This window comes from Anastrepha ludens, chromosome 3, assembly GCF_028408465.1.
Source record: "Anastrepha ludens isolate Willacy chromosome 3, idAnaLude1.1, whole genome shotgun sequence".
Lineage (NCBI taxonomy): Eukaryota > Metazoa > Arthropoda > Insecta > Diptera > Tephritidae > Anastrepha > Anastrepha ludens.
Genome location: NC_071499.1, coordinates 8,800,163 through 8,815,185, shown reverse-complemented (window position 1 = coordinate 8,815,185; position 15,023 = coordinate 8,800,163).

Genomic DNA, 15,023 nt, shown 5'->3' with positions numbered 1-15,023 from the left:
ACAGAAAAAGCACTTAAGCGAGAAAAGACGATTTACGGTGTACATCGTAACTCAGGATTGGATTATCTGAAATCAAAAAACCAAACAAATTTTGTTAATATATTAGATTATTTTCAGATTAATGTATATGATAAATTTAAAGACAAAATATGCAGATAATACAATATTATTACAATTAAAGTGGTAAATGTCCACCAAACAGGATTTCGTTTTATTTCTTGCTTTAATGGTGCGAGTATATTAACATTGTTTAGTTTGAAATTAATATATTTTGTTTCAATGTATTTATTTACAAAAAAAGATTTTAATTTTCCTTCCCTTAAATATCTTAAAATTTTTCCTGTAGGATTTTCATATTTTCTATTGTCAATTATAACATTATCTGTTCTATTATGCGACACGGCCTCTTATCAGCGAAGGCAAAATCTAGCCTACTCAGAATTGCATCGAAATTAAGAACCGTACCGTGGTTCGTTAAAATATCGTTAGCGTCCTGCGTAATTTTGTTACGCAAGATAGTCAAGGCAGCAAAATATTTTTTGCTTCCCCTAGTATAAGTTATTTTTTAAAGGAAACACTTTTAATTTTTAATTATTCACTTTATTCACACTTCACTTACACTTACACTGTAGCTATCCTAAAAACTAACCGCGCTTAGGTGCTTTTTTAGTAACGACTCTTTCGGCTGTATCATGCGCACGATTCGTTTCGGCGAAATGCGAAGCGTCGGCATACAGAAAAAGTACTTAAGCAAGGTGTGGGATAGTCACAGCGGCAATAACCAAAAATGACTTGACCGATGTTGACGGCCAGCCATCGCCGTACAAACGTTCATATATGTATGTACGTATCACACACATGTATGTTTGTCGACCCGAACACCATGCCAGTACCGCTGTGTTAACTTATCCAGTGACATTGTGTAATGAAATAGTTTATAAATAATTCTTTTTCATTTATTTATTTTTACTTCAAGCTGGGCATCTAGCTTGTAAAGCAATTGTTTTATTTCTGATTTTTTACATACTACGTACAAGCGTTTTTATAGGAATTTTAGTCAATGCAAGCCAATAACAATTTTTCGGTGTTTACTTAAGTAATATGATTCTAGCATTCACGCGCCGCACATAAAAGAATTACGTTAGCTATGTTTGCATTTAGTTTCAAGTGTAATGCACCTTTAAAATAAATATGATATTATTTAAACGGCACAGCAAAGTGAATGCATAAGTGGACAATAAATTATTTTAAAACCAAAACAAAACAATAAATGTTTATGAATATTAATGTTAAGGAATATCCGACTTATAATCATACTACAATTGAATTGTTAGCAGCTCGTGCCAGCTAACTTAATTGTTGATTTTTCCTCGAAATTCAGGAAGAGATTTTATGACATCTAAATTTTCCTCACAATTGATCGTTGAATCTATTGATTCTGTTGCATATTCAGCAACATTATCGGAGTTACTTAAAGCCTGCAACTGACGTCTAACTTGTTCTACCTCGCTACGCAGCGAGGCGGTGCTAGCAGCTATAAGTCGCGATACAACATCCATATTGGACGTGCTGTTATTATTATTCACTATAGACATATCTGCAAATCTACTTCTCAACTCTTCCAGCTTTATTTTTGATAAAATTTGAAACATTTTTAATCACTTCTTTATTTTTTACACAATTTTTGTGGTTTTCTTTACACTTTTCACAATAGTGTAATCTCTCGTAACCTAAGCTACTACGTCTATTGCCCATATGCTATACTTATTCTCAATTATTTAATACTTTACAACTTTTAATTCTTAAAAATTATTTAATTTCTTACTCATTATTGGAAGATCCTTTCAGGTCCAACTTGATGATGCCGTTTGCTTGCTAAAATGTTTGCATACAGATGGATTCTATTTGATTTTCCCTCAATTGAGCGAGTTTTTCCTCATTTGCCTTTTTTCCTTGTAGAATTGTTTGATATTATATTTTGTAGAATTGCTCGATATTTTATTCTTATTACTTTTTTAGAACTAGGATACTTTTTGGTTTTCTCCTTTTTTAGTCTTTACACAATCTTTTCATTGCACTTCCTTTGGCACAATAAAAAATAATTTTTGCTGCTGTAAATTGCTGTAATGATTTGTTTATTAAATTTTTTCTCCCTTTTCCGGTTCAGGGGTACTTATTTATTTAAATTATGCACTGCCTTTTTATAGGCTATTATAGTACACAACTTTAATTTATTTGGTCCACCAGAACTTAAACAGCTCCTGGCAGGATCGCCAATTAACTTTTGCTTCAATAGCAAACGCTTTTTAAAAAAATGTGAGTCTTTATTGTGATGCTTGTCGCGCAATGCACAACGGACACAAAGCTTGAATCATTAATCCAACCACTTGTTTTAGGTATTCGTTAAGAGTAAAACTATTCAATGAATTTTGTGATATAACCACTATTTCATGACTAGTTTTATACAAGTTATATTCCGTATGGAATAGTAACGAGTATAACGCTATTACAGACTCTTGAGTCCTTTGAATAACGCCTGTAAAGCACCTTATTTAAGTTATATTTTTGATCTCCTTGGTTTAAAAGAAAAACACTTTTAATTTTTTTTGATTATTAACACTTCACTTTATTATCACTTCACTTACACCGTAGCTATCCTAAAACCTAACCGTAACTTAGGTGCTTTTTTAATGACGACTCTTTCAGCTGTATCGTGCGCACGATTTGTTTCGGCAAAATGCGAAGCGTCGGCATACAGAAAAAGTACTTAAGCGAGGTGTGGGATAGTCACAGCGGCAATAACCGAAGATGACTTAATCGATGCTGGCGGCCAGCCATCGCCGTACATATGTATCACACACATGTATGTTTGTAACCGAAAGAATGCACTGCCTGGATTCTTGCAGTATTTATGTATGTTTGTCGACCAGAACACCATGCCAGTACCGCTGCGTTAGCTTATATTTTAGTTCTGTCCGTATGTTTGGATCAGAACGTTTCTTTATTAATCTTCTAAACGATAGATTCTACATAAAGAACTTAGCCTTGTAGTAAATAATGAACAAAGAACGAAGAACTTGCGGTTTGGGTCGTTTGGTCCCTAGTTATACCATTGCTCTATAATAGTTGTGGCATGCTGTTTTGCTACAAAAGAGAAATAGGGATGGTGGTGTTATCATGTTTGCGGTTCGGGTATTAAGGGGTTAGGTGGGTTACAGAGGTTCAAAAAAAGGGTATTTTTACTATTTTTTTTTTTAATATATACAATCATATATTTTATTTAAACAATTCAGCATATCAAAGATACATATTTAGACAGTATTTTGTGAAATTTTTATTTATATTAAAAATTCCGAAAACTCAGCCGTTGGAACCTCATCTCCCTTAACGTCTCACAAAAAAATGCTCTTGCCGTGGACAGCATAACTCATTATTGGTTCATCTAAAATCGAAAAGCCAAAAATATTTCGTTAGTACATGGATAAATCTCGTTACTGGACGAAGGAAAAAAAAAAATTTAATTTGAATTTTTGACAGACTTTGAACAAAAAAACACATTTTTTGGTCAAATTTTCTTCATGTGTTGGCTCGAAAAAATTAGTTGAAATAAAAAAAAATAAATCCTTCGTTCAATAACTTGATAATGTTATTCCAAAGATGTGTGCAAAATTTGAACAAAATCGCTTCATAACTTTTCGAGAAATCGTGTCCACCGACTTAAAAAATCGAGTTTTGAGATAAACGCGTTTAAAAACGAAACGCTGCACTGACATGGCCTGATGGGCGGAACTTCTGAAGGGTATATCTCGTAGAATTTTACTCGGATCAATTTGAAATTTTAGGAGAATATTTTAAACATATTATACTATTTAATAAGACAAAAAAAATCGATTTTTTTGAAATTTTCAAACCCACCTAACCCCTTAACTCGGGCGTTGAAAAAATGAAACACTCGGTTCCAAACTCAAACTTGAAGTGCCGCTATACTTAACCTCTCAAAAAAGACGTTTTGCGCTGACCACTATATCTCTGAACTGGATCCTCTGAAATTAAAAAACCAAACAAATTTCGTTAAAGTAATGTTAAATCTAGTAATTAATAGAAGGAATGAGCAAAATACATTTTTTAGACAAAATGGCGCACAGTGGTGCCACAGCGGCCAAAAATACAAGGAGTAATTCTAGAACTTTGAAAATTTGCAGAAATCACTCTTAAGACATTTTAAACTTCTAGTTAAAAAATCAAAAAAATCCGCCCACTTTTACGCCTACCTCCCACACAACCTTAACAATAAAGCAGCCATAACTTCCATAAAATTAAAAAAAAAAAAATAACAAAATTTTGTATATTTGTATTTTGTGTAATTCCTAATATTGGGTAATAATTTTGTAAAAATCTGCCCCCTCTTACGACCACCTCCCATACAATACTAACTTAAAAAATGCTCTAACTGGCATACAATTTTAGGTCAAACTTTAAAATTTGGTACATTTACGTTTTAAAAAGTTTTCAATATTTGGTGTGAATTTCAAATTATTCCTACTATTTTTACGCCTACTTTTCATAGTACTGCAATAAAAAATATTTTTTTTTTTCAATCTTTTAATAAATTTTTTACATCATCATGGTATTCCAATTTCTTTAACTGCTGTGCCCAGATGACCCATCACAGCCCCATTTGCTTAATAAACGCAACTGATGTGGAAACTCTTCAACCTCACATTGCGATTTAGATTTAAAAATTCTTGAAACTGTGATCAAGTAATTGTTGTAATCCAACACTGCTACAATTTTCCTCAACCGTAATATTAGCAGAATAACATTGCTTTTTAAATGCCAAAATTTGTTTATAATTTCGAAAAATATCACAACCGATTTCTTTGGCTGAGCTTCTTAAAATTTCATACTGGTGCTTTGATAATGCAGCATCGATTATGAGGCTAAGTGCTTTTTCAGCTCTTCAGAATAATTTTCACAAATTTGTTTTATTTTAGTCCTCTTAGTTCTCTCATGACTTTCTTCAAATGAAATACAAGGTCTTCCACGTTTGGCTGAAAGCGAAGCGGAAATGATGGACTGCAAAGCATGGTACCGCTGCACTATCCAAATCCTCTTTTCGGTATCCCAAGCCTCCATTTTTTGTAAATCTAAATACTAATCTGCAAAAAAAAAAAAAAAAAAGCCGATTACTCACACAGAAAAAAAGTTATTACGTTTTGTTTTTGTAGCACGATTCGTGCGCCACCCTGTACTTGGCTGCTCAATATTCAAAACGTTTTTATTTTTCGTATAAAGCCGTGAAAGCCATTGTTTATTATCAATTAAAAACCTGGATTTAATGCGCGCACTTTTGTTCCACTTTAATTTAAATTTTGGATAGAAATATTTTATTAAAAATTTGCGAAAATTAATTATGTTTGTCTCAGACAAATTATAATTTGCTGATATGACACCAACAACAACGTCAATATCTTTATCCCTATCGAACAATAGTTCAACAATCGCATTATAACGAATATTAGATTTATCCATAACTTTAATAAATTTCTAAACACTTTATATTAAACTTGTATTAACTGTCACTATCACAAAGATAATAATGCAAGCATATTTATATTTTAATCCATAACGGACAATTGACGATTCACCGCCAACTCATTAGGAACTCACTTCTGTGTACTCTCCCACCACTCGCTTCGGCGACAAGACTCGCTCCGACTATTGCACGTAAACATATGCATAGCGCGCAGTGTGAATTTCGCGCATGGTTGTTTGTGGTTTTTGTTGTGTATAAATCGCTGTGCTAAGCTGTGCTATGTCTTGTTTTCTTTAACTTTTAGCTGAATTTTCAAGCTTTAATTTGATATAAGTCTTAATGCGGTGCTCAGCGGTGCAATATATTTTCTAGTCCTTTGAAAATGATAAATGTTCATTTTCTTGGGCTGTATATATGCTACATGCAACTTTTTTCCATTTTTTAGGAATTTATTTATTTTTTGTCATTTTTAATAAAGAAAAATGGTTCTTACGAATTGCATTTTTAGAAATGTTGTGTGATGTTTCATATGTAAATAACAAGCATTCAAATATAGCACTTTGAACAACTCCCATATTTCAAGTATGTTGTCATACCTTAACTTTGACATACTGTGTACAGAAAAATAATAAAGATTATGGTCTAAAATTTAAAAACAACAATTCTTAATTAGTTGTTAATAAATTTTGAAAATTTCATGCAAATCGAACGATGTGAAAAAAATTGATTTATGACCGCAGTCTACATGAAAAGTTCCCACTGTGTGGCGCTTTCTTAAAAACAAAAAAAAAGTCTATTTTTGAACAAAATTTCGGTCTTAAATTGTTTATAAACAAAAAATATTTGTCGGTGAGTAAAATCCTCGATTAACAAATAATTGCTTACATTTCATGTTTCACAACTGGATGAGACTATTTCATCATCATCCAATTTGTGCTTATGCTAGTGTTGTCCCGGCAGTTGGCGGCCCGCAATTGAAACAATATTTGAGTCCTCCTTTCGAATAGTAGCTGAAATCTTTATTCAATACAATTGTTACAAGTTTAAAAATTTCAATATCTATAAAGAAATAAATAACTTACATTTTTTTTACAATAAAAAAAAAAATGAAAAACTATACTTAGCCTAAAAAAATTGGCTTTTTATTTAACTTCTTTTACATACCAAAATGAATTTTTTTTTTTTAATTTTAATAATTTAAAAAATGGCGCTGAATTGACCCTCCCGATGCATGTTAGTGAGAATGCAAATTAATGTTGTAACGCGCGTGAGCTTTAAAAATAAATTAAACGCTTGATTTCAAACTCAAACTTGAATGTAATATGGAGTATTAACCATACATATATAACTATTTTATATTTGGATTACCTAAAAATCAGTAAGTTACACTTTAAAATATACACTTCATGCAATTTACCTCCTCTAGTTGAATATTTTCAGCTGTTGAATCGTGCTCATTCATATATTCTTCCCCTATAAGAGCAGACACCCGCCTCTCGAATTCCGTTAGGGTATCTTTTTAGAATGTCCATTACAGTTTTAGCATCATTAATTTGGGTCACCTCATTCAGTAGCGCTACTTTTACTTTATTTAATATCATATTGCCCTTATTTTTAAAATCATTAATCGAGACAAATTCGAAAATTTTCTCGCTAGGTGCCACTTGTAAATTATTAATGCCATATTTGTCGGCCACTTCGTCGAGCCTTTCCCATCCCGTCAATTTTCCCATTAACAAATAAGTCATCAATTTTTATATATGCCATTATAGATTTTCCTCGTTTGACGTAACATCGCGTGGGTGTAATCTTTAATTTACTGTATTTCCTGACGTCAGTGTTATTAATTGGGACATATATTTTGGGCTTATCATATGTTTTAATGCTGTATTGTTCGAAGAAAGATTGTACTTCCGTCCAGACGCTTGGGAAGCTTGATCTAATGCGCTGCTTAAGGTGGTGATTGGCACCACGCGGTCTCCAACCCCTGGCAGGGGGTTGGTAAACCATGAGCTCAAACTCTGTTGAGCTATCGCCGGAATCTTGCTCGTCATATTCAAATTTATTAATCATTAGGTCACTTGGAATTGCGAAGGTCGTCATTTCGAAGGTCGTTTTCGACATTGATCTAGTCACTATTTTGTATAAATTTTGATTCTTTTCATTTATTTCTTTTAAGTTATTGATTGTAATGCGAGACAAAGCGTCCGCGACGTGATTATCTTTTCAAATGTAGTATTGTGTTTTGTTGTCCTGTAGCTTCAGTACAGCTACCAATGAATTTGCTTATCGCATCGTTCATATTTGTAAAATGGCCAGCTTCCATTATTAATTTGACTTTTTCAATGCTGCAGTTTTTGGTCAATGCTTTTACTGCAGTTTGTGTCGAGTATTTGCTTGCGAGTTCTGCCGACAACCCATCTGTGATATAGGCATTTTCTAAGTTTTTTGTAAGAGCTTCTATCTCATTACAATAACTATTAGCTGGTTTATTGTTCTGTCTGACACTCATTATTTTTGCAGCTAATACTTCTACCGATTCTCCTTTAACTGGCCTGTTAAGTTTTGTGATTATTTCAGAGATTGTTGTTTCTGTGTCTATGAGATTTCTGGCATTCCCTTTTAATTTTGTTTTTATGAGTGAAACAGCAACAGTTTCGTGCTCACCCTTGATCACTTCAACTAATTCTAAGGAATCTAAGAATGACCGTAGATTTTCTGGTTTACCATCGAATTCAGTCACTAGCTTTGCAGCCGTGCTGAGAAACTCCACAACTGTTTGTGTCATTTCGCCTTCTTCTTCTGACTCTATTTCTGAATTAGTAATTGGACAATCTGTTTCTGAGGAAACTGCTTCAAGCTTTGTTAATAGATTAGCTGGTGGGTTTTCAATAATATTTATTGAAATTTTCTCATTAATCGAATGAGATACTTCTTGTTGAATGTTGTATTTGGCTAATACTTTTACTAATTGATCTCGTAGTTGCCAAAATATGTCAAGAGCTTCTTTTTGATGATCCTTTGTAAGTCGCTCGAAATTTATATAAGTTAAATTTCTAATTGATTCTAATGCTAACACTAAATTTTCTAAATGTTTTTTAACTGTTTCCTGTTTTATTTGTATATTTTTATTAATACATTTAAACGATTTTTTGAAATTTTCCTTTTCTATCAGTAAAGTTTTATGAATTTCGGACCATTTGTTCATATTTTGTCTAACTCATTAGATCTACTCATATACTTTTTCTTTAGTTTTTTATTATGCATAGCATATAATTTTAATGCTAATATCAATAAGGTTATGACTGTGATTATAATTAAGCAAATTTCTATTAAATTTAAGCCAGTATTAACGACTACTTCGTTTACTACATTGGCATTAGGTTTATCAACTTTTGATAAGGTTTTTCCCATTTCTGAAAGACTATCTATTGGGGACCTTATACCGTAAATCAAATAATTTATGCAATGTAATAATTTATAATGTAAAGATATATATTTCGTTTTTTTTTTACATTGGATTTATGTTAACCCTAGAACGGTAACCTTAATTTTTTTGCCCTATTACGGTAACCTGGGGTCATCGACGACCCCAATTTTCGAAGATTCATATCTCCGGTAAAATTTCACGAAATGAGTTCAATCAGGGCTTATTTTTTTCGTTTTTCAATGTAGAATCGCGTTGGCTTATAGCAATTCCGCTTTCAGTCCGAAAAGTTAGTAAAAAATTAAGTAAAAGGGTAGAAAACATGAAAAATTCGTGAAAATGACTTTTTTTATTCAATTTGCAATATCTCCGCTAATTTTTGATGAAATAAAAAAAATCAAACGCCGTTATAAAGTGAAAATATACAGTTTTTAAACAGAACAGTTGGTTTTACTCGATTGTCGAAAAAGTGTATTTATTCCGGGAATTGAAGTCTGGGAATTTGGAAGAAATCGAAACATAGATTTTACTCAAAAAAATGTATAATTTTTTTTTTTTAATACGTTTATTTTGTTTTACAATGCAAGAAAAAGTTGTCTTAACATTCCTTATGCATCTCGCAATACACAAATGTCGCACATAACGTGCCTATGGCTTTCGCACATGGGTGCCTTACAACGATGACATCTGACGCTATATTTTTTGTCGACCGATCTCGGGCAAAGGGCACATCTCGCTCTTTTACCCATTTCTGGCGGGGGCTTAGGACGCACGGTTTCTTTTAAAACATTCTCAATGCACCATAAGACGTTTCTTGGCATTGTAGGCACCTCCAGCCTTCGTTTCAACTGCGGGACTGTGAGCGATTCGATCAAACTTTTCAAAAAATCCCTCCGATTCATCGCTTCATTTCGGCTGTTAAAATTATAAATAACCATGGCGTTTATCCCCGCTTGGTCCAGCATCCCGGTAAAAACTCTCATGGGCCATCTCCGGGTTTTTCGGGCTGTCGTGTACTCGTGACACAACTGATCGAAAGTGTCGGTGCCACCTTTGGTCATGTTGTAAAAACAGATCATCTCCGGCTTGCCAGTGCTTTCGTTTATTTCCTTCAATCGGTGGAACGTTGAGAGGACAAGAACCACTTTATTTTTTTTCGGAGTGAAGGAAACTAAAACTTTGGTTGCGTCGAAAGCAAATCTTGAGGATCCTGGTTGACCTGACTTTTTGAAATCCGGGGGTATCTCTTTTTTATTCTTTCTGAGCGTCCCAACCATTGTAATGTTGTGCTCCAGCATCTTGTCGAAAATTTCGATCGACGAAAACCAATTGTCGCACGTGATGTTTCTGTTTGTTCCGAGTAATGTTTCGCTCAGCTTCCGGATGTAATAAGATGGAACCTTTTCTTCATTTTCGGTATTCACTTTGCCAACATATGGGATTGCATTCACCATATAGAATGTCCTTGAGTCGTTCAGCATGACAATTTTCATCCCATATTTATCGGGTTTGCTTCCGTTGTAGACCTTGAAAGGGCAGCGCCCACGAAAGGATAACAGTTGTTCGTCTATAGTGCAATATGACGCCGGATTGTAGAGAGTTTTGCACTTTTCGATGAAGATTTCCCAAATTCCTCGTATGGCTGCGAATTTATCATTTACGATACGAGTCGGCCGGGTAGCTTTATCGTCGTATCGGAGAAACCGAAGGATAGTGCAAAATCTTTTCTGTGACATTGTGGCTTTGTAAAAAATGGAGCCGTACTTCGTATCCCACAAATCATCAGAAGAGGTCATATTCGTTTTTTGGAGACCAGAAAAGTACATCAAGCCGATAAAAGCTTTCAGTTCAATCATGTCAACGGGCTTGTACAGAATATCCTTCGTGCAGTCGATTTCCCGTTCTTCTGTGTAACGATGAATTTCCTCGTTGGTATGCTGCAAGATTTTTGAAAGAATGACGTCATCGAAAAACAAATTCCACGTCTCATACGCCGTCTTTGCCTCTTTTGCAATCCCAACAGGGCCAGGGATAAATGAACCGAAGGGTGCTCTGTTTGTTACCCGCTCGCGAGGAGTGGTAAACCATTTATGCCCGTTCTTACCGGAGACGATACTCCTCCTCCGGCCACGTTTACTGCTCGCACTTGAGCTCTGTTCCGCCGATAAACCAGAGCCCGATCTCAAGCGTTTTGATGGAGGAGGAACATCTGGATCTTCTACAGACTGGAAATATCAACACATATACATTTCCGTACGAAATATATCGGAGCAGAAAAAAATTATTTACATACCTCAACAGGGTCATCGTCCTCGATTTCCTCTATCTCGCTGGCATCGTACTCCGACTCGGTATTACTTTCCTCATTCGTATAATTTTCTTCATTATCGCTATCGATGTCATCATATTCAGCGTCTCGTCTTTGCGTTATTATTCGAGAAACGTCTTCGAGAGACCTCAAATTGTAACGCGAAGACATTGTTTACGTCTATGAGTGGAAGCAAACGCGAATATAGAATTTATATGATAATATATATACTAAGCATATAAAAATCACACTATACTCACCAAAAAAATATCCTTCGTTGTAAGAAAAAAAAAAGTTAAATCACACAAGTCTAACGGCAATGGTAACCTGGGGTCTTAATCGACCCCACGCTCACTTAAGATCTTTCTCACTCCAAGGGAAGCACGCAACTGAGGGTGCCAGCCGGCTCTAGAGGCTTCCCGAGCATTGAATTGAATTATGGTTGAGGCCATTTGTCGAAAACCGGAGGGGGAGGGAAGGGGCGCCAGATTTAAAATCGCCTGGGGTCGTATAAGACCCCAGGTTACCGTTCTAGGGTTAAGTTAATTCATTCATTAAGTAAACACATTATATTTAACATATTATAACAATTCAAACATTTTCATAAAAATGACCTTCTGAGTAAATTTTATTCATTTACAGTCAAATTTTTATAAGGCAACCATATAATCGACAGAAGCCAAAGTTGTTTAACTTTGCCATGTAAGGAAATAAATGAAAATTATTTTTGTCTCGAGCGGTTAACGCTTACAGACTCTAACTGTCTGCATTCAATCATGCACAGTGTTTTATGTATATTTACTTAATTTCTTTTCTCTGCTGGAGCAGGAATTCCAGTTGGGTTACGCGCTCCCAGATTGCGCTGGCTTTTTCCCAGGATGGTGGTGGCTGCTGGTTTACCTCCCTGATGAGTATGCTTATTTCCCTCTTTATTCTGGTGGTGTAGCCTCCTCTTCTTTTTGGCTTGCTCACCTTTGGGATGGAAACCTCTTTTGGTTTTTTGTTGAGGCCGTTCCGTCTCCTGTATTCCTCCAAGGAGATTGGTTGCGGCCCTTGAGCTGGGTTGTTCATCTATTTTTATTTTTTTTGGTTGTAATGGCTTAACCAGGTTCTTCCTACCGCAGCTGACGGATCGTTTTGGCTGATCACGTCAGGACTTAATATTTGGTGCTTTTTAGGGCACTTGCAAATATATTGCAATTTTTGGTGCAGATATTGTCAGCACTCATGCAACATTTTGCACTTTGGTTGTGCAAGAAACTTGCATTTTAACAGCTTAGCAAAATCAATGCTCAAGCTGGCAGGATCGCCATGTAAAGAAATGTATTGATTTAAAGAAAGTATTGTTTGTTATTTGAAATATATTTATTTATTTTATCATTTCAAGCTAGACATCCAGCTTGTAAAACGATCCTGGCAGGATCGCCATGTAAAGAAATGTATTGATTTAAAGAAAGTATTGTTTGTTATTTGAAATATATTTATTTATTTTATCATTTCAAGATGTCTATCCAGCTTGTAAAACGATTGTTTTCTTTCTTGTCTCTTACATACTACGTACAAGCGTTTTTATAGTAATTTTTGTCAATGCAAGCCGATAACAATTTTTCGGTGTTTACTTATGTAATATGATTCTAGCATTCACGCGCCGCACATAAAATAATTACGTTAGCTATGTTTGCGTTTAATTTCAAGTGTAATGAACCTTTTAAGAAATATGATACTCTATTTAAACGGCACAGCAAAGTGAATGCATAAGTGGACAATAAAATAAAAACCAAAACAAAATGTTTATGAATATTAATGTTAAGGCATATCCGACTTATAATCATACTACAATTTACTTATATAATTTATATATGTGTACGGGTTTTTAAGTTTCGCGATGTTGCCTGTACGGGCTTCGAATTCAAACTGTCCTCGGTTTTTCTTCGGTCAGACGCTTAGCTTATTCGGTAGGGTGACCGTGCGTCCAGTCAGTAGGGTCGCATTTTACAGTATTCAGTTATACTGTCCACTTCTTGTCTGCCTTACGTGTGGCCTTCCTACATACATATAACCTTCGGCTTACTCAAAGGAACATGATAAATTATCAAAATATATATTATTTTAAGCTTACCATAAAATGTTAAAGCATCAGCATCAGCATAAGTAAAAATTACAATTTCTTTCGAATCGTAACTTCACCAGTTTTCAAAATAATTTATTTCACTTATGCGCTCAAAATAGAGAGAAAACTGAGATTGTTAGCTTCACTTCATATAAAGCATACTCACAACAGTACGGAGTAACGGTTTTTTATTCTAAAATAATATTTAAGGCGTAGTTGTTGGCAAAAAATTATTGACCATCTACAGACGGTCTAAACGGTTAGAGGGTTAAGAGTTGGTATTAGTAAAAATATATATTTGCAAAGGAGCTACAGCTGATCTTCGGGAGCTCCTCTCAAAAAGGACGTTTTGCGCTGACCACTATATCTCTGAACTGGATGCTCTGAAATTAAAAAACCATACAAATTCCGTTCAAGTAATGTTAAATCTAGTAATTAATAGAAGGAATGAGCAAAATAAATTTTTTAGACAAAATGGCGGTTTCTCAAAAAAAAAAAAAAAAAAAAAAAAAGTCTTTTTTTTAACAAAATTTCGGTCTAAAATTGTTTATAAACAAAAAATATTTGTCGGTGAGAAAAAATCCTCGATTAACAAATAATTGCTTACATTAGATGTTTCACAACTGGATGAGACTATTTCATCATCATCCAATTTGTGCTTATGCTACAAGTTTTAAAATTTCAATATCTAAATTAATTGAACTCGTTTTTAGTATTTAAATACTATACTTTATTTTATTTTTGAGCACGACTAAAGTTACATATGTGAATATATGAATGATATGTTAAATGTTAAGCGGTACGACTCGCCTTTCGTACGTTCACTTTTGTACTGCTTGATCGCTGACCATCCAACTCCCATTGCCCGCAATTGCTGTTGCCTTTGCAATCTTTAGCGTGCACGGTCCAACAACAATGCCAGCACCCACAACTGGTTTTTGTTGGTCTCACCTTCAACTGACCTATGCTATTCTTGCAAAGGTGATCTTCATAACTGCTGCCACTATGAACAATAGGCAACAGTATGGGTATTTTGTTTGTTTGCTGTTTTATTAGTGCAAAGGCATTGCACTTGCATTCCACTATTGGTGTTGCTAGGCGCATTGGAACTTCTACCGCCTAACCCAGCATCCAATCTGATGCGTTGACTTAACTCCTCGGCATACAAAAGCAAGTAAACGGTTGATCGGTCAGAAGGGATACCTTAACTTCTACAAAGAAATAAATAACTTACATTTTGTTTTATCTGCGGCGCCTGTGCGCTCTTGAACAATCCGGATATAAAATGCAATAGAATAAATTTGACACTTGTAATTGCGAATGTGGGAATGAGAAATAGAAGAATGCGATGCGATGGGTTGCCATTGCAACTTTTCGCAAACAGCTAGCTTTCATATTTGTTTATCTTAAATATTTGCCATCAAGCTCTTTACTATAGTAAAGTATTGTTTACTGGGGCTTTTTGTATATATTTGCCGTTATGCGGCGTACCAGAGTAGGAGTCCCGATAATTTAGGGTATTTTCGGGAACTTTTTTTTTTACAATAAAAAAAAATGAAAAACGATACTTAGCCTAAAAAAATTGGCTTTTTATTTAACTTCTTTTACATACAAAAATGAATTTTTTTTTTTTAATTTTAAT